The sequence below is a fragment of the Neolamprologus brichardi genome, chromosome 5 (genome assembly GCF_056152115.1).
Source record: "Neolamprologus brichardi isolate AB-2024 chromosome 5, ASM5615211v1, whole genome shotgun sequence".
Classification (NCBI taxonomy): Eukaryota; Metazoa; Chordata; class Actinopteri; order Cichliformes; family Cichlidae; genus Neolamprologus; species Neolamprologus brichardi.
Window position 1 is genome coordinate 10442501 of NC_142108.1, and position 24720 is coordinate 10467220.

Sequence of the window (24720 nt, forward strand, 5' to 3'; positions counted from 1 at the left end):
ACATCCAACGCATTCAAGTTTATACAAATAGATGCTCTGCTTTGTCTTAATGGCAGCAGACAAGCAAGCATACAGTGTGTCTGGACTGGTTCAGTATTGACTCAACACAGCATCCTTATCCATCTTTGTCCATTAAAGCCATACCGTTTCCGGATATATACTGTTGAGTACTATTAGTAACCATATTGTTGGCTGTGACCGCATGGCTATTTCTCTGCTCTTAATGCCTCAAGACAGGCGTGTGGCTTGTGTCACATGGTGTTCAGCCAATTTATGTCCTGTGATTGGTCACAAGGCAACAGAGTTAATGCAGATCTCAGCCTGGGGGGATGAAGATTTGATTCCTCAACAGCAGGGGGGAAAAAAATTGTTGCATATTAATATATCATCTGGAAAGAAGTCCTCACGGTAGCATAAAGTTTTGCATGAAAATGAAGAGTGACTGGTCAAACTCATCACAGCCCAGAGGAAGACGTGCAACAGGATTCACAAAGACAGCGTCTTGTCCAGGAACTCGTTCATTTTTTTTGGCACCGCTACATCTGAATCATGTGAGGTCAATGCTAATTATCGTACGTTGCCCTATTGTGGAGCTGAAACAAAGGAAGTGCATCTACCCCAGCCATTTTTAGCCCAAGAGCCTAGTTTTATTCAAACCAGCAGACAGTGAGCATGTTTGAATAGAGGCCTGTGAGCTCAGGCGATTTCCTGTCTTGTCACTGATCATCAGCACATGCTGTATTCCTGGTGAAGCGCAACACACAGCATTGCATGCATCACTGCCTCACTATAGAGGCGGCGACAGAGACAGAGACAAAGGCTTGCGTATGTACATGTGGGTATGTGTGACTAATAGCTTGCATACAAACAGAAGTAGGAACTCCAGCAGGTACAGTAATGAGATGTTTGAAGTTCCACTTTCTTCACTTAACCATCGCACCATATTTAATGATGTCATCTAACTAAAATTATGTGAAAAGAATGAGAGAGTGGGCCGGAGAAGAGAATGAACAAATACCAATGATGGAGAAAAGAGGCTGAGTGAATAAAATGTGTAATCACCAGGAGATCTGGAGACCAGAGGGGGGAAAAAATGGTGGAAGTGAAAAGGTGTGGTGATGGAAATAAGAAACGCGGGAGAGATAGTGGAGTGAGATGAGAGAAGTTGACGATACCTCTTCAGAGAGTTAGCGAGGTGGAACGAGGAGGACTGGAGGGAGATAAGAGGAGAGCAGTCTGTGCATGTTTAGCTAAAAGGGAATTTTTATCCTTAGCTTGTGGGCAACAGAGTAACTGCCACATAGCTATAGCCAACACCACTTCAACTTCAACTAAGTACTCCAAAACAATACTCCACGTTAGAACTTTCACAAGGATTCCACTTGCTTTTTCAGAGTTTTAATCAAGTGTTTCAATAGGTGAGTATAGGTTTCAAATAAGAGTAGCTCGTCATAATTAAATTCGTCGTAACTAAATTACCCAGTCAGCCTACACAGATATACACATTTCTGTTCTTTTTACCCACCTGTGTGCAGCTTCTCCTTAATAAAGAAAATTTCACCCTAGGTGTCAATTTTCATACATTGTTCTGATGCTAACAATGTAAACATCTAACAACAAATTTTCTCAGTTTAAGGGGGAAGCAAATATATTAAATATTAATACTCAAGGCTAAGACTTTGAGCATTACAGTCTCAGTGGAATTACAGCCTTTACTCCAACATTTCCATTTCATAACTGAGCATTATGAGAGAAGACTGGTTTTTCTTGGAGTCGTTCCAAATGGAAAAGCTGGACCTACCGGGCAGTCCAGAACGACAAGTAACATCACCCATTGTGTAGAGGTTCAATACAAGACAATATACACAGCAACCTCAAACGCACGTTCATTAGGTCATATTACAGAGACTGTCTTTCAACTTGGCAGACAGCTAAATTAATAAAGTTGCTGCTAGTGTAAACTGAGTGTGTGAGTGCATAGTTTGTGGGTGTCCGACAGTCTCTGTGTGTCTTTAAGTTTACATCTGTCATTCCCGTGTCTAAATGCAGCGAATGACAGCAAGGCCGGTGAGGGACAGAAAGCCAAAACTGTGTCCAAAGGGCTTGTCAGTATCGTTATAGCAACAGAGCCTAGGACGAGGTAGTGCTATGGGGGAGAGGAGCAGGAAAGTGTGGAGGAGGATAAGAACAGAGATGGAGAGAAAGAAAAACACAGAGGGAGATGTGTTGGAAAGAGAGAAATGTGAGCGCAGAGGAAGAGAGATAAGGAGAGACTGGTGGGAGCGGGCGGGGGAAGATGAGAGGAAAAGTGATGAGTGAGAGGAATGCTAGAGACAAAGAGGCAAGGAGAGCAAGGAAGACAGGAGAGAAGAGGGACTAAATATATCAGTGTCTTGCTCAACATAACACTGAGCTAGATATGAATAATCTAAGGTGCGACAGTGACTTGTAGAAAGACGGGAGCTACAGGTCTAAAGCCTCTTTCACACGCACTTCTCAGAAAAAAAGAAAAATAAACCTCTCATAACACATCCCCACACAGTGTTCCCTAAAGAGAAAATTATAAAATTGGCAATTTTAGTCTCAGGTTCGAATACCACTATACATGATAGATGCAGCCTCATTGGGGGGGACACAATCACAGAAGACGAAAAATCCTCAGCTCCCTGTGGCTTTGAATGTGTTTAAATGTTATTTTCCACAGTCTAATTAAGTCACCCCTCTGTTTATATTGCAACCCTGCATACTGAATAAATACCATGCCGCCTCTACTCCTCCACCGGCTCTCCTGCATTCTCAGCCAGGCACTTCGCTGTTGTGTACGAGTAGATCACACCAATACCGGCCAGGCAAATGACCGGCCATGTTCCATGGGCCCACAGGGACCAACTGCCAGTCATAACTTTCCAATCCCACACTTATTTCAGCCACTCAAAGCAGACTGAAAATATGGCAGAGGCGTTATTTGATTGCCGTTATTCTACACTGTTTGGGAATTTATGCAAGCTAGGTCTCTCCTTTTCAAAGTGAAGTAGATGGCACTGGTAATGAAGCAAGAAATGTTGGGATATGTGCCATAGTGGAAAATATATATGCAAAAAGGATGAAGTGCAGACATGGAGTCTTTTAGTGTCAACAATTTATGGCGGTAAAGGACAAATGGGCATGCTAGCAGTAATAAAGTGCCAAAGTAGGGCTGTATTTAACCGACTGAAATCTTACCTACTTTTCAACTGCTATCATGAAAAATGAAAAACAAATCTGCATAACTGCCACCATATATTGACCGACCAATCCACTACTCGACCTGGAGACTACGGCACTAAAGCAAAATAAAGCTACATTTCAACAGGCTTTTTAAATATTAACAGCTTTTTTCCATCTGTTCTCTCCAGCAAAGCAGCTGAGATCAAGCTTTATCTCAAGTCCAGTGTCTGAAAAGACTTGATACAAGCAACCTCTTGTTCTCTTGACTTTGAACAGGGCAAAATTAGCTCCACAAAGCTCTGGAATTAAACCACAACCTAATTTGTCTTTGGTACAAGTGGGCCTTGACCCGCTATTTGACAAACACTGTTTGATAATGGGATTCAGCACTAAGCCGGTCTCCGTCGCCACACTCCAATCCACTTTCCTCTCCAGGTCAGCTGACCCTTTCCTTGATGTGCTGAAGGATGGCTAGTATGATGTGTTATAACTTGTTAAAACTCATGCGATTTCACAAGGGGGAAAGGTTAACGGTTACACAACGACAAGAACCTGCCACCAGAGTGGTGCTCATGACCTCAACCCACAATACCCAAGCCGAGAGGAGAGAGTCATCAGAAGATCCCCGCTTCTCTCCCGTGTGAATATCAAGTCTCAACCCCTCATGCTTCATTTGAATTTCAACGCATTCCTTAAACTCACACACAGACACATAAACATCAGGTTTACAGCTCAACTGTCCACAAGAAAGCACATTTTCTATGAGAAGTGATGCATGAACTGTGAATGTGTGAGAGGTGTCTCACCATATGCCCTGACCTTTCCAAGGAGAGAACAGAGTGAATGTAATTCTCCAGGCTGTGTTTGTATGAAGCACAAGGCAGCAATTATTAAAGCCTAATGAATAACTGGGACAAAACAAAGTACCGGCACACTCGAGCCATTTTTGCTCACCCGAAAGGCTACATTAGCATCTTAAATGCAAATCAAAATCTTACTCAAAATACAGACAACTTACTTTTGGGGGGGTGGGGGAGTTAAAACAACATTATTCCTGCCTGATGAACCAAGGAGTACGCAAACAAAAACCATAACAGTTTTCACTTAGCTGATTATTTATCCCTGCAAAGAAGAAAATAACACGAACTTTTGGGTGCTGTGTAGTTTTGAGGACTAGTCAGTGGTTTGTTGCATTTGCAAAGGGCATGTAGGAGGTTTAAATCTCAGTCCAGCAGTCTTTATTTTGATCTGATTCCTGGGTAGTCACACAAATCAGTGTCACTAAAGAAGGGATATTGTGCAGCTGCATATGGGGCTTAACAACTACACTGGAACATGATGCTTCTCTGTAAGCTGATTCACTGAAAAAGGAGGAGAAGGGATCAAAAAAATGAAGTAAAAGACATTGACAGATTATGCAGAGTGACCACAACTGCTTTGACTGCCACCAATACACTCTTAAAAGCCGTACTGTCAAATGACAGAATTCCTGAAAAGCCTCAACTACATGCTGTGAGCATTTATTTTACAAGCTGCTGGCTGAGCACACAACCAAATCTCTCGCTTCACATTGGATTTTAAAGTCATCCATCAATGTATGGACTATGGTGGTTGTGTGTGAATAAATGTTGATTGCTGGCGATGCTTGAGGTGTTCATCCAGCAAGCATGGCTCTGCATGGCCCAGATCCTGCCTGAGAGGAAGGAATACAAGTGCAGTGAGCGTAAAACGGGGTGGGGGGGGGGGGGGGGGGGGGGGGTCCAGCTGTGTGTGCTTCCTGCACGAAGCTAAGCTACTCTTTACTCTCTCTCTCTCATATGGTCTTGATTAGCAGGCCAGTGGCTGTGGTAGCTGGCTGGCAAAGTTATTCCAGCTATGCATTTGTACTGGGGTGGGTCCTCTGGGAGAAATATGTCAGTCTGATCCACAGCTTAGATGAGACCTTCTGTGTCACTTCATATCATGAATTTGACAGGGCACATGAGGAAGAGGGAGGGTGAAGGTGTTTGAGAACATGGACAGGGAGAGTGCAGCGTCTATAGTGCTATGCAGTCCAGTCTTTTTAACTGCAGTATAGCAGATTCTCTGTTTAAGTGTGCCTTTTGTCTCCTGTGGTTGTTTAAGTACAGACACGTATTGAAGCAGTAAATACACACAGCATACACACACACTTGGCTGTCTCTTGACAGGCATAAACCTCAGCAAGGACACTAGTGAAACAAGATTCTACACCCATCTCTCAAAATGTGCACTGAGCAGTTACAGCTACTGAGCTCCCACAACATTGGAAATGGGGGAAATATAGATTTTCTTGACAGTCTGAGACTCTTTAGGCTCTCAAAGCACACCTACTCTTCTGCACTTGTGATCTCTGAGAAGCATTACTAAGAAAGAATTTGAGTTTTCCTCTGATGACTGTTTTTCTGAAGCAGCTCCCTTGTGTACCAACATGAGTTGAATGAATCGTTTAAAAAGACTTTAGAGACAAGCACGTGGCGAAACAATATCATGCACATAACCACATTGTCTGCTGAGCAAATACAGCATTAAGTATTCTCTGTGCAGCACTTCCTGTTCCACCTGCAATATCACAAAGGAGGAACGCACGCTGCTAAGAGGACATGCAGACATCTCTGCAGCTGATGTACAGAGTAAACACGTACTGAAACCCACCACACACATACACACGCACACAGATGTGGGGCTGGGGCTTCACCACAGTGGCGCCGGGGCAGGGCAGGCGGCAGCAGCAGCTACTAATTAAGAGTGGTTGGCTGAACAGCTATAGTTAGGGCTAGAGCTGGAGGGCTGAGGAGAATAGGGCGACAGGTCTGACACCGTGCCTGAGTGAGTCTGCGTGTGTGCGTGTGTGTGTGTGTGTCTGTTACTAGCAACCCTGGGGCTATAGGGTAGGGCCCCAGTTCAGCTCTTGCTGACTCAGATTCAACACTGTCTGGCTACAGTGCTACTAATATAGCTAGAAGGGAGGAAGCACAATTTGCTCTTTCCCTTCCTCTACAACTTTTTCCCACTACTGTTTACTTTTTTCTTGTGCTTAGTGCATATTTTAGATTTACTTCCTCTTTTTATTTCGTCATTAAATCTGCCAGCCACTGTATCATTTCTCTCTTTCACTTTTACACACAGTCTTTGTGCTTCAGTACGTTTTATTAGCAGTTTATATGTTCGCAGATCAAAGGTGGAGATTATAGTGGGGATTAAAACAAGAGATACATTTGCTGTAAATGGTGAGAAACTTCCTAGACAGTGAAATAATCTTCGTGTCCGCTTTTGTTCACACTTTTAAAAACTAGAAATTCTTGTTCTCCCGATTCAAACTTGTTGGGCAACACTGTGACTAACAGCACCACAGACTCAATTCATCATGTCCTAAAATGTAAACAAAAATAAGAAATCTCTCAGCAAGTCTGAGATATACCCTTTGTGGCACAATACACTCTCTGCAAAGTGCAGGCATTTAATCAAATATGTGACCAAGGCTGATTTATCAGTCACCTCTAGCAAAACAAAAAACCCCAAAGTGTCATAATGTGTCCTAAGAAACATGAACATATTTCAGTTGCTGTCAGTAAAGTGGTTTGTGCAAAAGCAACTCATTATATGGGAATAACAGGTGACTATATTAACAAACATTAAAAAAAAAAGACCTTGTGGCAGTATAATAGGCTTGGGCCTGGGCCTTGGTTATTTAGCAGGCCAGCTAATCCTATTGTTGATGTCTCTAGAGCACAAGTGGTTAAGCTTGATGTGAAATCCTTCCTTTTGTCTCTTTGTGTGTAATTCACAGTCACCAAAATAAATAAGCCTAAAATAACACATTTAAGCACAGGCCTGTTTTTAAAGTCAAGTATCTCTCTCACGAATACCGTTATCAAATGCTGGGGTGTGAAGATCACATCAAACAAACTGAACATGGACGAGCATTAAACCGAGGTTACTGACTGGACTGACTTCATTTAGCTCGTGCTGCCAATTTACTGCATTGTAAGCATTTCTGAATTACCAGGAATAGAAAGTCACATTCTTGACATTTGGATGCTTTCATGTGGATGTTAATGGCGTAAATTCAGCAATGTCCCATTTTTAGTCACAGGGCCCTGCACTGCACTTCGCCTTTTATTTATTTATTTTTTTCTAGGGATTGCAGCTTGGTGTGTGTACACACAAATACACACTCACTTAGTCTTTTGTGTTTGCAGTCTAAACAGAGTGTTATGGGAGAGTGTGTCAGGTTATTGTTTGTCTGTTCCTCTCTGTGTTCCTAAATGTTTACCGCTACAGAACAATGGACTAAGGTGGGAAAACCTGAACATGGAAGGTTTTTATGGTCTGTCTGTGTGCGTAAGCATGCATTTTTTCCATTTTAGCATTGTAATTTTGTAACAATCTGGCCTCCTGCCTGGGTTCCAGCACACAACCCTTTTACATATACCAAGCACTGAATGTCTAATATTAGGTACAAGGGCACTCTCCAACACACACCTCAAACTATTCTTGTGTCATTATGTAGGAACTGCAACCAGAAATAAGCTAGTGTACGGGACAACTTTCTAGCTTCAGATATTTAGAGACTTGTGGACATATGGAAACAGCAGCAGAAAGCCAATTCACTAAAAACGTGAAGCATATGTGTACCACTGAAAATCCTTTAAGCACAAAAAACAAGCAACAAAATACCACTGGCATAGTTCAGTATTTTTAGCTGAATAAAGTCTATGTGGATGTACAAAAATGCATCTACATAGACTGGGACAGGCACAAAAAACAAACAAACATGAGGACAGAGGTAAAAAGAATGACCTGAACCTATAGGCTATAAATTCAGCCAGCGCTACACAGAAACCTCTGCGTGTGTGGGGGTGTAAGTGACATCTGGGCTGCTAGCCAGCCAGCAGTTGGGCTAGATGTCTCATACCGGCTTACCACTGAGGCTAACACTGATATGGCTACCGTGACCAGTGGTTTCAGCCCTAATTGAACAACAAAAGAAAATCTAAGCATAGCGTAGTGAGAATTTCTTCATCTTCCTGTGGCATTAAGTCTGTGTAACTAATGCCAGTGAGACTTTACCTATTCATAAAGATTTCCCACATTCTGCTTCTTTGAAAAAACAAATATCAAATGTAGCTAGTATCATATGATATAAGGAGACGGTTGACTATTTAAAAAATAGAAATAATAAGGAGTGTGCTCAAAAATAGCACATGTTATTATGTGAAAATGCAGTGTATTTTCATTAAGAGAGCTCGACACAGAGACAGACAGCAAGAGAACAGAGAGGCCTGCGCTGTGCCCATCCTCACTCTGGCCCTGTGCCAGGCCTGCTCCAGCAGAGGAAAAGAGAGAAAGGGAGGCTGTTGGGAGCGTGTGCGGATGTGTGTGTGTGTGTGTGTGTGTGTGTGTGTCTGTGTGTGTCTGTGTGTCTGTGTGTGTGTCTGTCTGTGTCTGTGTCTGTGTGTGTGTGAGAGAGGGGGCAAACATTCCCCTGGCAGGATCCCCGGGTCCCGACGGAGGGCAGGGTTCAGCCTCTGAAGGAGAGGCTGCGTGCCCGGTAGTCAATTAGCGGCTTGCATTTACACAACAAATGGAGCTCCTACAGTTTCTCTAGCCCCTCACACGCATCCACACACACCACTCATGAGTGTATCCACTCAGCGCTCATCAGCACACGCCAACGCAAGGTCATAGAGAAGGGAAGGGAGGGAGAGGGAGAGAGAGAGTGTGTGAAGGAGAGAAAAAGAGGGAGAGAATAAGAGAGAGAGAGAGAGAGAGAGAGAGAGCAAGAGGCCACCTATCTGCTGGAGTGGTACTCCACAAATACTAACTCATTGGCTATATCAGAAACACAAGCAGAGACACGGTGAGCACAGAGTAACAAAATCCCTGCAGCCCAACATTGCAGCTGCGATGCAGATGTGAAAACTTCCCCAAACCTCTGTCCTTAAGAGATTCCACAGAAGACAATAAAGACAAGGAAGCTCTAAATCACAGCTGAGTGGCCAATGGACAGACTCCAGCTTTTTCAAATGAAATTACTTTCTGCATCTGCCCATTTGGTGTCACACTAAATTTAGGATCTTTTTCAAACAGCGGTTTAAGACGAAGCAACCAACCACTGCTTTCAACCTTGGGCTCCAGAAAATTATCACTTCGATCAACCATTTTCTGACATTTTACGCACTGTGATTAATCGATTCTTGATTTGAGTACTGGAGTGTTGAGAGCGCTGCTTCATCAGCCTCTCATCAGACAAGCGAATGCAAGCGAAGAACTCAAATTTGATTTATACTTGGCAATTCGCCTTGTGGATTCCCTACATTGAATGCATTCTTAGGTCTATAGATGCTAATCTTATATATCTGGGATCTGGTTCCATAAATTTGAACAATTGAATCTGCCCTCATTAAACAAAGTGCGATGAAGCTCTGAAAGAATTGCATTGGTGGAATACTGTGTTTTAGTATGGTATTCTGACATGCTGAAACATCTTTAATCCCTTGCATTGACATACGTTACTGACCTACATGGCACAAACCCCAGCTGTTCTGATCTGTGTCTCATGACACAGTCACATTTCTGCAGAAGCATATGTCACGTGCAGGCTGCACCATAGTTTTGTACACTCACCACCAAAGTATGATTTAAAGAGTCATGTCAACACTTCTCATTGTTTTCTCTTTACATTCTTTCTCCCTGACAACTTGCGTGTCGAGTGAGCAGAGATCATCCTATTACTGTATATTTTTGCAACTTTGCAAAGAACTAGAAAAAGAACCGGGGCCGCAGTAGCTCTCATTTGTGTCTTTGCAGCACTGAGTTGTGCAGTGTTTGGAAACTTTCAAAGCAGAAGCAGACAGCATCATGCATCAGAGCACACAAACTGAACCCAAAACAAAAATTTACTTAGCAGGTTGTTAATGTAACTGCAGTGGAAGCAGCCAAATATAAGCTCTGTATAATTAGACACATAATAAAGTTAATGTGAGCCTACTGACCAGCTCAGCAGTCCTCAACTCACTGGAAACAAAAAATAAAATAAAAGTGAAAGACACAAGTGAGCACACTGAAGGTAGACAAGCATTAAAACAGGGCAGGAGTGACTGACGTCCCTTTGAAACATTTAGCTTCACCGGACACCTTGTGGAAAATTGTCATGTCAAGATGACATGAGAACAGAAGCTGAAGTCAATACTCTTGATTCAATAAAGTTGATCAGGCAATACCCCTGTCAGGACAAGGGGAAATTCCTTTCAATCTTTCTTTGTGAATCCACTGTGAACACAAACACACACAAGATTCTTGCGCTGGGCAGGCAAAAGGTTACACTACAGGAGGAGGCTTACTGTACTTTAACAGTATTAATTTTCATGTTGTTAAACTCCTAAAAGAAAAAATATGTTTACCTTAAATGTATCTTATGTGGACAGCAATGATGGATGTTTACAATAAATGGTGAAGCATGAATTAACCGTGCATATCTCTACCTGTACCATAAACTTGATACCGGGGCAGTTGAGGGCGTGAGTGTGGAAACGAGGCTTAAAGACAGGACACAATCAACACTTCTGTCTGTCTTCACTTCCCCTGCTCCTCCCAACCATCTGTCACTCTCACCCATGGACATTCAGGTGAAAACTGCCTCGTCTTCAAACTGTGTATCTGTGTGAAACAGGTACGCTCGGCAGCAAGAGTGGAAGCCGTTAATTGGAGGAAAACAGGGGTCTCTTCTGCTGTTTGGCGTGTACGCGACTCTCCTAACAAACAGGTCAGCTTGCCATTGCGGCATCTTTTTGCCTATCTGCCCTCTACCTACTCCACTCACTGATCTCCTGTCTATAACATCAATCTATCAGGGACAATTATTAGTGAAATGAGACCAGAGGTAAGTGGATGAGAGCTGGCCTGTGGCATACAGCAATCAAACCCCAGCCCATCTCTCTCTCTGTAGCTCTCTCGTTCTTCCTCTCACCCTCCCTTTCTCTCTCCCTCCAGCTGTGCTCTGAATAGGCCTTTAAATCACCCGGCCCAGGCCCTTTGATTGGTTGACCTCTCTGCATGATTAAACAGCCATTTTCATCACGTCCTCCATAGAAGAGTGACAGAAAGAGAAAGAGGGAGAGAGATAAAGAGACAGACGCCGATAAGGGAGGTGAGCCAACCAAATGGGATTTTACCACACTGATGATGACAGACATCTGGATCGCACGGGGTGGGGGGCAGCTGATACTCTACACAGTGATGGCTGGTGTGAATAGCACCTGAAAGTTTAACATATGGCTCCGCTGACTATAGCTGGCAAATTCAGCGGATGACGTGACAGACGTAATAATGTCTATATGACAATAAACTGCCACAATCACCTTTAAACAAAAAAGAAAGAAAATTGAACATGACACTTTCTAAATACAAAATTTTCTTCATTTAAAAGAGTCAGTTTAACGCTCGTCTGAAAGGACCACAATATAATGCGTGAGATAAGATATCAGACGGTCATAGTTACCACTGCTGTGCACAGTGTCCACAATGATTTACTAAAAGCACTGTTCTAACAGTGGGAGAGTTTAATTTCCTCCTCTTCCCTGAAAACAAACCCTTTCGTCCGATAAAGTCACCACCCCCTCATAACATCTGTTTGGCTTCTGAATAGAAAAAAGAAGAGAAAAAAAAGCCGCAAAGCCAGTGTGGCGGGGTGGCACAAGCAACAGCAGCTGTTCCAGTGCTGTGTTCAGACTTTAATTAAAGTTTGAATCAGCTTCTCTCTATTTTTTGTCATCCTTCTTTCCCACCACTCTCTTCTCTTCCTTGCCCTGCTTTGAATACAAAAGCTGCTCACTGCAGCAATATTATTTAGTATTTTTCGGTGCTAGCTGTCTCGTTGCTGTTCCGAGTTAGTTAGCGCTGCCAAGTTCCCTCCCTTATTCCTCGGCTGTCTTATTCTTTTCCCTCAGCTCTTTCTGGCCGAGGTGCAGGCTCTGGCGTCGTTTTGTTCAGATTCTTAATATCCCGCCCTTTCACAAATCTAAACACTTTTATGTTGATGCAGCTACAAGCAGACTGGGAGATGGGTTACTTTTGAAAATGTGTCTGTGCTGTGGCCAAGTTTCACTGCGGCAGTGATTGTTGAGGGGAGAATGAGGTGTGTCTAACTGAAAAAACAGAAAGAAAGAAAAACTAAAAACAGCTTGTTCCTTAAAATGTCTTCATGAGATGTGTGCCAGTGACTAAAAGATGCTCCAACTTGATGATAACTTGGGTTTGGAAAAAGCTACAAATTTCAGAAGTGTCCATTCTAAATGTAACCACTGGTTTTGGTTATTGGTCATTCCACTGTTTTTGAGCTAACATTTGGTAATGCCTGAAGTGCCAGTTAGACAAATACGATTTGTCATGTGTCAAAGGACACGCAGAGTACGTCTGCAAGTGCACCAGAGGCCATGTCAAGCTGATCCCGAGAACCAAACGAGGTCACACTCTGAAAACAATGAAGAGCTGAGCTGATCAACCAGAACAGCCGCATTCCTTCACATGCAATGGAAACCAAGGAAATCTTGGTGAGGCAGAGGGAGGACAGTCTCAAGAGAAAAGACTGAGTGAAAGGAAGCAACTCCTCCCAGCTCAAGCACATCACCAGGCACAAGCTCCACACCCCATTTCATTTGAAACGCAGTGCTGAATGGTATCACTGATGCATTCCTTCGTGTTTGCTGGCTGTTTCGTCACATGCTCTGCCTCATTATCCAGCCTAGAAAATCTAGAAGCTGAAAAAAAACAGACTCACTGAAGCAAAGATGTTCCTTGCTACTCTACGCCTCTTTATGTGAGGGCAGGCAAGCTGCTGACCAATGCGACAACTGCTGGAAGAAGAGGTCAGAGGTGACCAAGCGCAACTGAAGACATCATAGGATAGCAATGTGTTGCTCACATCCAGACCCATCTACATGCCCCTCCCCATAATGCAGTAGCAGCCCAGAGGTTCACTCCAGAATGGGCAAAAAGCAACAACAGAGCACTGGCAATAAAACCTCCATGGCTCTACTCCACCTTCAAAGTACGGATCATTGTAACATTTGACCTCCCTTTTCCCACCCCTCCTCAAAGTTTGGAGCCCTGCTCCTCCTCCTGCTCTTCTTCTATTTCTGGCTACAACCTGCACCCCACCCCCTTCCTGGCGGTCCGCCATTGTCTGGCCTGGAGCACTTATTCCCAGTGTGCCCCTGTCGGTTTGCTTTTTCTCTGCAGGTGGTCAAGGACGGAGAGACAACTTAAAAGAACCCCCAGGATTTGTGCCGTTGTTACATGGAGGCAACACAGGTCTGCTAAAAGAATTGGACTGAGCAGTCACCAGTGTTCTGCACACCATGCTGTCTGTGGTTTTCTCCTTAACAAGGTATGTAAGGTAGAAAATAGAGGGGAATGAGATTTTATAGTCCTCAAGCACATGGTTCCACTGACAGAAGAGAAGCAAAACAAAGTATTTCTGCAGCATCCCGAAAACTTTCCTCTGAAGCTGTTAAATGCTAGGAAGGTGATCTAAGGTGCACAGTGTGCATCAAGCTTCGAGTACAGCATAGTTCAAAAGTGAAAAATACTATGCAAAAGAAAAATATGAAAACAACATTTTTCCACTGAGTGAGCTCATAAAATACACGTTCTCATATCTGCATAACTCTGCAGCAGGTGAGCGTCGTATTACAGGGTAACCGTAGTCCCTGTGAAATCAGAAAAGTCCCATGTACATGTGTCTATAGTCGACATGCTATGCAGTGGCACAATCCCAACATACAATAGAGGCCAGACTCAGTGGGCTACTCATCACTTCTCCCTCTTTAACCCTTTGTGAAGGGTACAAAGAAAGCTGACAAAGAGGCTGTGGAAATAAAAAAGGAGTGAAGGAGGAGGAGGTGTAGGATATTCTATGCTGCTTCTGCACCATTTTAAGAGGAGTTTCAGGCTACATTTTCTATGTGACAAGTCAACTTCACCATAAGCACAGGGACATGAATATCGGGAAACCATTTCTTAGACAGACACATAACATTGTGATTAGGAGTGTGGATTAAGTGGCCTGGTTTCAACTACAAACAGGGCTATTTACTGTAAAAGGTTTGCACTTTTATTTATGTTCCAGTTTTTTTTAAAAAAATAATTTCAGTGGTTCTTTTGGAAAAATGTTTTAACAGAAATCATTTTTCATCTGGGCTAGAGTTTCAAGAGAAACAATACTGCTTTTAACCATAGCTTAAAAAAATTGAGCTTGTCCCAAAACCTGACAGGTCCCACTTGGCCCTGTTTTAGAAAATTGGCTACTGGGAGTTAAACGTGGGGAGGTGAGAAGCTGGGAAGCACTCCAAAGTGATTTAGGCTAAAGCTACTCAAAACCTACCCTTCTTTTTGCAGCTGAAGTGGGATAGCATAGCGGATTTAAGAAGGCTAACTGCTTTTTCTGTTATGTTGAAAGAGCAAAATGTTTTTTCTTTTTTTCTCTGTCCCCATGATTGACTGGTTTTCTGCAAAGAGTCTGCCCTCTCCAAACACACACACAGACAAACACACACACACCAAGCTAGCCAAAAGCACCAGCCGACATCTAATGAGTGCCAAGCACTCAGGGGAAAAAATTACTGGTAAACAAAATGAATAAATGAGCACTTATCTCCATCTGGTAAACACACATGCAGGTGCTGACATCAGAGTGTATGGTTTATGAGGCATAACATGCATGTCCATGTGTGTCACACAAACCTGAACCAGAACGCAACTAAGGGACTAGAGAGAGGGTACATCTACCTGTGTCCTACATGGATATGCACACATTTCTTCAATGCCCACCGCTGCCTCGGGGGCACAGTCACCAAACTGCTGACCTCTGTGGAATGAGTTGTCCTTCCTTCCGCTAACATGGAGGTTACTGCTAGTCCCAACACAGACACAATAAAGAACCCAGACAGGCATCTAGCTGATTTACAGGCTAGCCCACAGCCATGTGGCTCTTTTCAAAAGCCTTCCTTCTATTAGGTCTTATTTACATGGCTGGGGAGTACAGACCATTTGAATTATTTAAGATTCCCCTTGGTAAACACAACAGAAACCAGGAGGGGTGTGTGTGTTAAGCACGTGGAAGGATGCAAGACAGTAATAACGACACAGCAGATACTATGACTGAGATGGATGTAAAAGAAGTACACAATTATGAGTTATTGCACCATTACATTAACCAAAACATTCAATAACTACATGCCAGTGAAAACTCTTCACCATTTCATCTCATTCACCACAGTGGAGAGTTACCTTACATTAAACCTGAGGTCTTTCCACTCTCACGTGCACAAATATGTTAAGATAGCATCCTCTATACAGTGTGCACATCAACGATGCGCTGCTTATCTCAATGCAAATACATGCACAGGCACACACCCACAGTGCACTGCCTCCTCTCTCACACAGTGGTTCTCATTAACAAGCCAAACATGCCTGAAGAGGCAGACAGACTCTAGTGAGCACAGTAAACAACCAGTAGGCTCCCTCATCTAAACTGAGACTATCTCAGCATCCGCAAGACACAATTTCTGCCAGTTATACTGACAGGCTCCAGATAGAAGCCATTCAAAGGTTAGAATTTTGCCCTATAAACTAGGGAAATTGGTTGTTCCTGCTAAGAGTAAATTTAGGAAGGCAGACACTAGGGGTATGTGGGATACCCTCTATGTCTGTGACTTAATTCTCAGTTCTAACATACTGTTCATAAAAGAAAAATAAAAAAATTGAGATTCACATTAAGTAACAATAACTATGATTCTAGGAAGCCTCACTTTACAGATGCTAATCCAGAAAAATATTAAGTGCAACTCAACCTGTCAGATGCACACTTCATCAATAAAATTATTAAACAATATAGATGACATGTATTACAGGAAGGAATGATGATTTCCAGATCAATACCAGACTCGCTCTCTTTTCATAAGTGAAAAAGCAACAAGAGAAACCTTTTTTGGTCTGTCTGCAACAATCAGACCCAAGCTGCCCGTCTGAGTCAGTGTCTGATGGGGGAAGACAGACTGCTGACAAGAGCATTAGCCTGCCAGGTAGGAAGCCTCATATGCTGAGGTTGTGCCCACTAGCTGCAGGTGTAGTGGGATTCTAGACAAGGCCACTAGGTCAGAAGTGGAACGAGCTTAATTCTGCATCGCTGGGACCTTCGGAATGACTGTAACTCAATCCAAGTAGTGACATGCTGGGGGTCGAGTGTCAAATACAGCCAATGACACTGGTTCACTTTGGTTGGGATGAGAGTCTTTCCCACAAATGAAATGAGGGATTGTCAATTTGACTTTTTTTTGAAAATAAACTCATCACAGTATTGTCCTCGAGAAATGCGAGTATGCACATAACAGTGAATGAAAAAATTTCTTCTTGCCCTACTTAAGTCAGTCTTGTCCCTCTGCCTTGCATTGTAAGCAAACCAACCAACAAATCTTTGAACAAAAAAGAGGGCCATGTAAACTCTGTTCCCCAACATGCAGCACAGACTAACACTGGAGCTTCTTTCAATTTGCAGCCAGATTAGCAGGAGTGGTTTTGATACTGTCAGAACGGCAGAGATTTTTCTATTCCGAGTTGTCTTGAGTGAGTGGCCTTTTCAGTGCCTGCTTCAAAAAGCGTCCCTGTACCCGAGCAGCTGTCACTTTCAGCAGGCACTGAGGAAGACGGAAGCGGGGGAGGGGTCCTTTGAAGAAACGGTTAAAAGTGAGCGATAAAAATAAACTGGGAGAGAGGAGAAAATTAATTATACATAACAGACAGTTCACTTGGATGAGCACGGCGGAGAAACTAAAGCTGCCTTCCTCAAAGAAAGAAAAAAGCCATTTTCAGACTGCAGACATTTCTGCTCTGCTCACAGTGGTCATATTGAATCAGCTATACTATAGTAAGGCATGCAACAAGGATTTTGGGGGGTTTTTTTAATGGTCAGAGCATCAAACAGTACAGCCCGAGCCTTCATTTAAATTCCACAACCACTCACTTTATGCATCCTTTCTAGTTCAGCCAGTTTCCCTGAGACCAAAATAAAGCTGTCAGACCTGATCACCCCCCCACCCCTCCCACACCCCTTTTTTTTTGCAAAAACTTTGATGAAGCTTGCAGATAGCTCAGTCCACCTTTAAATTTACCTCTGATTGGCACTGATGAGGGTTTATGCTGCCGGCCCACCTGCAAACTCACCTCTTGATATGATTCGTAATGCACCAGCACTTTGTAGTTCAACACCGCCCACTGACTCTCAATCCCAGCTTCTTATTTGGGCCAAATGGAGGTCATTCCTATTTGAGCAGTCAGTCAAGACAGGCCCGCCAGGTATTGGCGAGTGAATTTATTTCATATTAAGGCTTGTCGGCTGGATAGGTGTTAGCACCATGAGAGCTGTGAGTGTGTGTGTGTGTGCACAGCATGGCCTTCGGGTAGAGCCCTACCGCTGGACCCTCTTTCGTGCTTTTTAATATTGCTGCTGCTGAGTGGCTCCTCACCTCAGGGCATCACAGAAACCCTGGAGAGCCTAAGTAAAATACTGATGGAAAGACAGGAAGGGAAAGCCTCAGAAAGAGATATAGGGAGGTGACTGACGGAGAGGCTGGGCAGGACGTGACGGAAGCAAAGAAGGAAGAAAAGATCAAGACGTGCAACGAATTTAATAAATAAATAAATAAACAAACAAACACTAGTTTAACCGAACCCAGCAGGCAACATACCTCTCTGCCTAACCTCTTTAGCAAGACTGACACAAATGAAAACTCATGTAATAAAAACATGCCATCTCCACCGGCTGTGATATGAAAACAGATATTGCATTACAACATCGCTGAGCCAAAAAACCCTCAGTCACACATGGGGGGGGGGTGGGGCAGAGTTAACACTACTGTGTACGTGACACTCTCTGACATAACCACTGTTTCAGTTCAAGATGGGATCCCATTTCAGTTAGTAGTAAACGCTTCTTCACTGAGCCAAAGGGGCATCAATGGACAGGCACTGGCAAACAATGAAGACTAGCCATCTCGTAAATGAAACATAGTGAGGGGCTAGTTGTGAAACAGACAGAGAAGCCTGGCCTGGCCTGCTAGTCCACAGTCTCTCTCTAGGAGGAGGAGGAAGAGGGAGACCAGAGGAGAGGAGAATCGGCATGCAACCTGACAAGGTGTAACTTTGCTGGAGAGGAGGGAAAGTGTTCGATTTGGGGGGTGTCGGTGGCAAGAACGGACTAGGAAAGGAAGTCTGAGTGGCAGGAGGAGCAGCAGAAAAGTGGAGGCAGAGAGGAGGAAATGCCTAAAAGTTGAGGATGTTACACTGGTCAAATATTGAGGAACACCGGAAAAGGACCTGGATTCTGCAGTGTAGCAACACACAGACTACAAACTGTGAGTGCAAACACAGTGCATATATCTGCCCACTGCATGAAAGCCATGAATCATAGTGCAGCATACCCTCAAGAATACAGTTAAACTGTGGAAGTCCTTTCCCATATATAAACAATTTCCTTAACCCAGTGAAGTAGTTTTTCACTCCAGCTGAGAAAGTCCCATGTGTGTCTGCGGGAATTTATTTCAAATTCTTGTTTTTATTTCCTCTTCTAAAATCCTCTATCAATATAAGCAGTAAAGCACAAATATATCAAGCTCAGTCTTACAGCATGCTGAGATGCAATTCAGTACTTACTTTAGCGCTGCCCCTCTGCTTCGTCATCCATCTACAATCTAATTAGACCTTAAATATGCCGCTCACTGAAACGTCCGGAGGAATGCGACGTGGGGGGAGCCACACAAAGGCCGGACCAGAGGGGTGCAAAGAGCACATGTCAGCTCGAATTCCAAAGTTTGGACATCACAGATTTACTCTTCACAGCAGCAAACGGCAGCAGGCAGACTGGACTGGGCAGACTTTGAAAATTCACGACACTGCTGCTCTATTGTGGGGCAGATCTGTATCATAATTAGGGAAGATTGAGGCAAATTGCTTGTAATTTTCTGGCTGGGTTGCCAGCTTTCATGTTAATGCCGTACAAGATGACATTTGGACTAGTGGGACTTTTTGAAACAACAAAGAAACAATCACGTAGGTGAGATCCTCCCATTTCTCATAGATTAGGGTCAAAACAGGCAGTTGTTTGGGCATGTCTAAACATGCACACGTGTAATCACGAGTATATTATTATATCCATAATCACTTGAAGATTTTTATTTTTTACTAGGAGAACTACACTGAGCTTTTTGTCATTTCAAGCCCCTTCGCTGCTAAATAAGAAAAAGGTCATTGTTTGCACACAAAAAAGCCAATGATGCCTTTGGTTCCTCTCTGTCAGTCACACGCTGGTGTGAATAATGCCAGTTTTGATTTTGACATGTTCAGTATGCTTGTGTTGTGCAGCTGGTGAGATGTCCCTGGTCCTGTGGTTAAGTGATTTAAAGCCTTGTGTCTAGGCACCACCTCTTAAACAAACACTCATGTCATGGTTGAAATCCCAGTATTTACATGTGAATGCATGTCATTTCATTGAACTGTCAATAACAAACTGTTGCTTCACCTATCTCAGGCCAAACAGGGTCACATCACCTCTAATACAGAATTATGCCATCATCACACACAAACCGCCTCTGTCTATTCCAGGGGGTGCTCAAGGGGTGCCACAATCGTCCGACGGGTGCCACGATGTGCAAATGATACACCCACGCGCAAATATTTAAGAAACACAGACGTGACTTTTCTCATTAACCCCCAGTCTTGCACCCCGCCACCCTAAAAAAAGGTTCAAATTATCTCTAAGCCTTTACTCATCTAATATGATTCATGAATGCATGTTTAAAACGGGCTCCAAATGAATTCACGCTGCGTGCGGGGGTCGGGGTGGGTAGACTAATTTGGTTAACCAGGATTTGATTAAAAAAAATAGAACTGAGGAGAATCCGATAGAGCAATGAGAGCATTTTCAATAGCTGACAACCGATGCGCACTCAAACACACCCACAGACAGCACTCACCACTCCATCCCTGCTCAGAAGAGAGGAATTCAATTGCCGTCGAATAACAAAGCTCGCAAATTGCCTCAAACTGGTTTGCAGATTAATGGCCCAATCACATCACGCCGACATACAATTTCTAATTATTTAAAAGCTAATACGGGAATCGCTTTATTTATTTGTTTATTTTTAGAAGGGGGGGGGGGGGGGGCGTACTACCTTGTTCCCTAGAGAAATCTAACACAACTCCTCCCTTAGGTCCATTTATTAAAGCCGGGGCAGTCAAATAAACATAAAAAGCAACTAAATAAATAACATTTTTAAAAAATAATAATAAAATGTTTAAGGCCAGGCAGACTCTTCAGACTCCCCCCGATTATCTACCCAGGCGACAGTGAGTGTCAGCTCCTTGAATACCTGTAATTATGTATGGTGGTGGCATTCCTCCTTCGAGGCAATGCAACCGCCCGGCGCACTCTGAGCCAGATTAGGCTGCGAGCTGGTCCGCGTTAGCCCGGTGCCGGTAGTTTGCTTCCCCCCCTCCTCCTTTTCCCATTCTCCCAAAAACTCTTATTTTTAATTCAACAGCCGTGCTTCAAGCAGAGAAAAACTCAACACACTGCACCAAAACCCGCGGATACTTAAAAAACCCGCAACCATCCCCTTTTTTCTCTCAAAGCACCAGGTGTTCAGCGCGAGGCAATTAAAGAGAAAAATGCTCTCAGTAATTGAGTTAGCTAAAGCAGCGCGCGAGCTCAAAATATCCGCAGTTTTAACAGTTTGTGTGTGTCTGTGTGTGCGCTTCTGTGTTTCCAATCCGGCTGGTGGTCACACCGGGGCGCACATTCAACACAGCGCAACACAGAAACGCAAGTCTACACACACCAGCGCACACCTAAAGTAGATATCTCTCTACAGGTTCTCCGTCCGCACGGCTTTCCACGGCTGCCTTTGGTCGGAGCCACAAGCCTCCACCTTTCTCCCCGGCAAACTCGTGGAGAAACCACACGGCGCGAGCTGGGAAGACGTTGGGAAAAGAGACGAAACACAACCCCAAACTCACCACACGGTGTCAATACAGAAGGGGGGAATGTGAGCGCAATATTTCCACCAAAAACTGCTCCTTCCACGCGAAAAGAGCCCTGCTCCAGAGTTTTCGCGGTACTTACGGGTTCAAGTGATCCTTCGGGTAGATATCCTCGCCATGGTTTTAAATTCCAAAACTTGTGGACATTTCCACACTGGTCACAGAGCGGGTCTGCTCTCTCTCCGGCGGCTCCCTGCGTGTGAATGGAGCGGAGAGGAGAGGAATGCAGCTCCGGCTCCAGGAGTAGGAGGGAGGGAGAGAGGGAGGAGGCGCTCTGCCGCCGCTGTCCCTGCTGATGCTGCAGTACCCAAACAAACCCATAGAGGGCTTCCACTGCTTTATAATGTGAAGGCTGGGGAGACCTTTACATTACATTCAAAATTTGGCCAAGCGTAGCTTCCACACGTGCAAAACTATTTTTTCACGTTTTTAATTGAATTGTAATTATGAACTATTATGTTCGTACACTGTTAATTATCTGGCTTTCTGTATTTCCTCCTCCTCAGTTGTAGGTAATTATGTAGTGGCAGGCTCTGTAAATGAATATTTATATCTACTTAATAAAAATCTAAAAAGAAATGCAAAACTGTGCAAAAGTCTTGAGTCACCATTCATTTTTTTATATTTTGCTTCCAAGGAGCCGGAGTTTCCTGTAATGTTTTTAAAGCAGTCTTGAGCAAGGTCTTTTAAAGTTGTTCTTTGCAAGTTGGCTGCAGTTCTTGTATCTGACCATTTTCAGAGAATTTTGTTTGTTTTTTTAAGTCACTTAACACTGACCTATGAATCATTCAAGCATAAGAAAAGATCATAACTCAAAGGATGAGCAAGTCTTGTAACTACACATAGAAAATAACTTAGCAAAGCAGCAATTTTAAATTGTGTCTTTAGGTACTTTGTTACTAGCAGCCTGTCACAAAAGCATGTAATTTGTTCCCATTTCTTTAGCCGATTATATGAAAAATACCAAAGATAACACAGTTTGACAGGCATAAAATAGTATTTTTGCACCAACAAGGTGATTCTCATAGAGTTATTAGCTGAAAACTTGGCACATCTCAGCATGGTGTGCAGCATGTCCTTTAAAAAACTGACAAAACTGGACAAGTGGAGGACAAAAGAAGAAGTGGCTGACCTAAAAAGCTATTTACAGCAGACGATGGTATCTGAAAGTTATGTTCTTGAGAAAAACAATTACAAAATCCAACAAAGATTTCACACAGGACTTGAAAGTTGCAGCTGGACCTTCAATTTTTCTATGTACTGTTTGCTGAAGCCTCATCAGAAATAGTCTCAGTGGAAGGGTGGCTGCCAAGAAGCTATTCTTAAGGAAGGGAAATGGGGGAAATTACACAGGAACTGCACTGAAAGTCAGTGGCAACAGGTCTGATGGAGTCCTGAATTACAGTTTTTGGTTCAAATGATCATCAGTATATATGGGGGAGGTTCAGCATGGATCAAGAAATTACATAAAGAAATGAGAAAAAAGCTCTTCTGAGAAAGTTTGGGCTATATTTAAGAATAAATGTTGACTTTCAAGCTCATGCAAACTGTTAAAAACTCAGTTTTCACCCTATATACTTTATTTCCATGTATGTTTGCACAAGTTTCAGTGAATCGCTGCATCAATTCCCCATTTACTTGGTAAAATATAAAGAAATGACTTTAGTTCAATTTAATTATATTTAATTAACATAAAACAAAGAGAACAAGAAAATCTGGAGCCCACTTAAAATATAATCATGGACATTGTTTCAACTACCACTCCAGCAATCACAACTAATCACAGTTATGAAAGTCATTATTATCACAGTTATTATTACCTACATAAATATGTTTCACAGCACACATCTCTCACTTAAAGTTAAAGCAAATAGCAGACGCAGGAAAAGATTACATTAGAAGTAGACGACAGCAGAGGGGGGAAAACCCAGGCAGTACTGCGTGGGAACAAGATAGTGGTGATGACAGGAGTGGACAGAGTGACAACAAATATTTGCAAGACAACCAGTTGACATTAAAGCCCTGACAGGCACAGTTTATCCTGTTGCAAGACATTGCATACCTGCAGGTCGTGAGCAGAAAATCTAAATCTACAGTGAATGGTGTTCAAATTAGAACTTGCCCGGGAGATGATCGCAGACAGATTTTAGTTGTGAGCTCCACAAAACAAGGCAGACTTCTAATTAAATGAGGAGGCCCGAAGCCTGTCTGTCATGTCCCATCAGCTGACACATTTGGACAGCCTTACTTAGACTCAGTGTCACTTTGATGACAGATTTTCAATACAAACTGCCCCTGTAAGCCTATACCCCAACCAACTTTTAATTCTTCCTCTTCTCCTATGATATTGAACTTCACAATGGTGAAAGCCACCTTCCGAGCTTTATTTCAATATTCCTCGAAGAGCGAGTGAATATTAGGAGCTTAGGTAAGCCATGTTTTTGGGCACTTTTCCATAATGTCTGTGCAGCAAGGAAGCTTTTGGGATAACTGAGTTACTCAAACAGGCAGCTCAGGTTACCAATTGCACTCAGGAGAGCAGAGACCAAGATCTGGCACTAACCACACCACCTGGCCTCACGAGCTGTGTGTGTATCTAAGTGTGAGAGGGTGAGAATGAGTGTTTCACAGATGAAGATGCAATGTGTGTTTTTGATTAAAAACAACACAGACCTTTGCGTGCCTGCACATTAGAATAGGAGAGTAGCTGAGTTTTGACACTTGCCAGAAAATTTCCCCCAAGTCTATCAAACCTCGCAGCTTTTCAGTAGTAGTCAAAAAGCCCACTGTGTGCCTTTAGAAACAATTGGTTTGGGCACACTAATACTAAAAGATTAGCCTCACTTAACATGTGAAAGGCCTTTGGACAAAACCTCTATCTCACAGTTAAACAGTAACACATTGATTAGCTTTGTATTAGTGTGACTCACGTCTGTCCAGTTCACTTCAGGCCGGGTGCAAATTCTCATGGGAAAATTTTTAAAGTATGAAATACAATAGGCTTATGTGAGCCAGAATGACCATTCGCTTCTTCTGTCTTCCACTGAGCTGTTTGTTGAGTTCTGGTTGCATATTATTACAGTAATAAATAAAGACACAGCACTCCTAATATGCTTAAACAAAAAAAACTCTGCCCTTTCTGTGCACATACCTACAGTGCAAACCAAAAGCTGTTTTGTCTATAGTGCTCAGTGGTAGTATTTTTTTTAATGAGCCTGATTAATCTTAGCTGTCATGACTTCACTAGATAGTGCACGGGTCGAGTTGCTTGGGCTGAAAGCTGTGAGAATATAAAATAAATGCACGCATGGCTGTTTGGATGCTTTGCCGCTGTTTTGCTCTCTGCTTGTTTTGTTTATTTAATATATGTTCATGTAGTATTAATGGGCCTGAGTTTGG

The 24720-nt window shown here is 43.1% G+C and overlaps 1 protein-coding gene across 4 annotated transcripts in view; it reads right to left on the minus strand.

Moving 5' to 3' along the window:
- Positions 1 to 21539, minus strand: part of plxna1b (plexin A1b) — a 181207-nt gene extending 159668 nt beyond the window's left edge. For all 4 annotated transcript variants that reach the window (XM_006784514.3, XM_006784512.3, XM_006784513.3 and 1 more), the window contains exon 1: positions 21404 to 21539. The gene's annotated coding sequence lies outside the window, so the exon portion shown is untranslated. The remainder of the gene's footprint in view (positions 1 to 21403) is intronic.
- Between the last annotated feature and the right edge of the window lie 3181 nt (positions 21540 to 24720).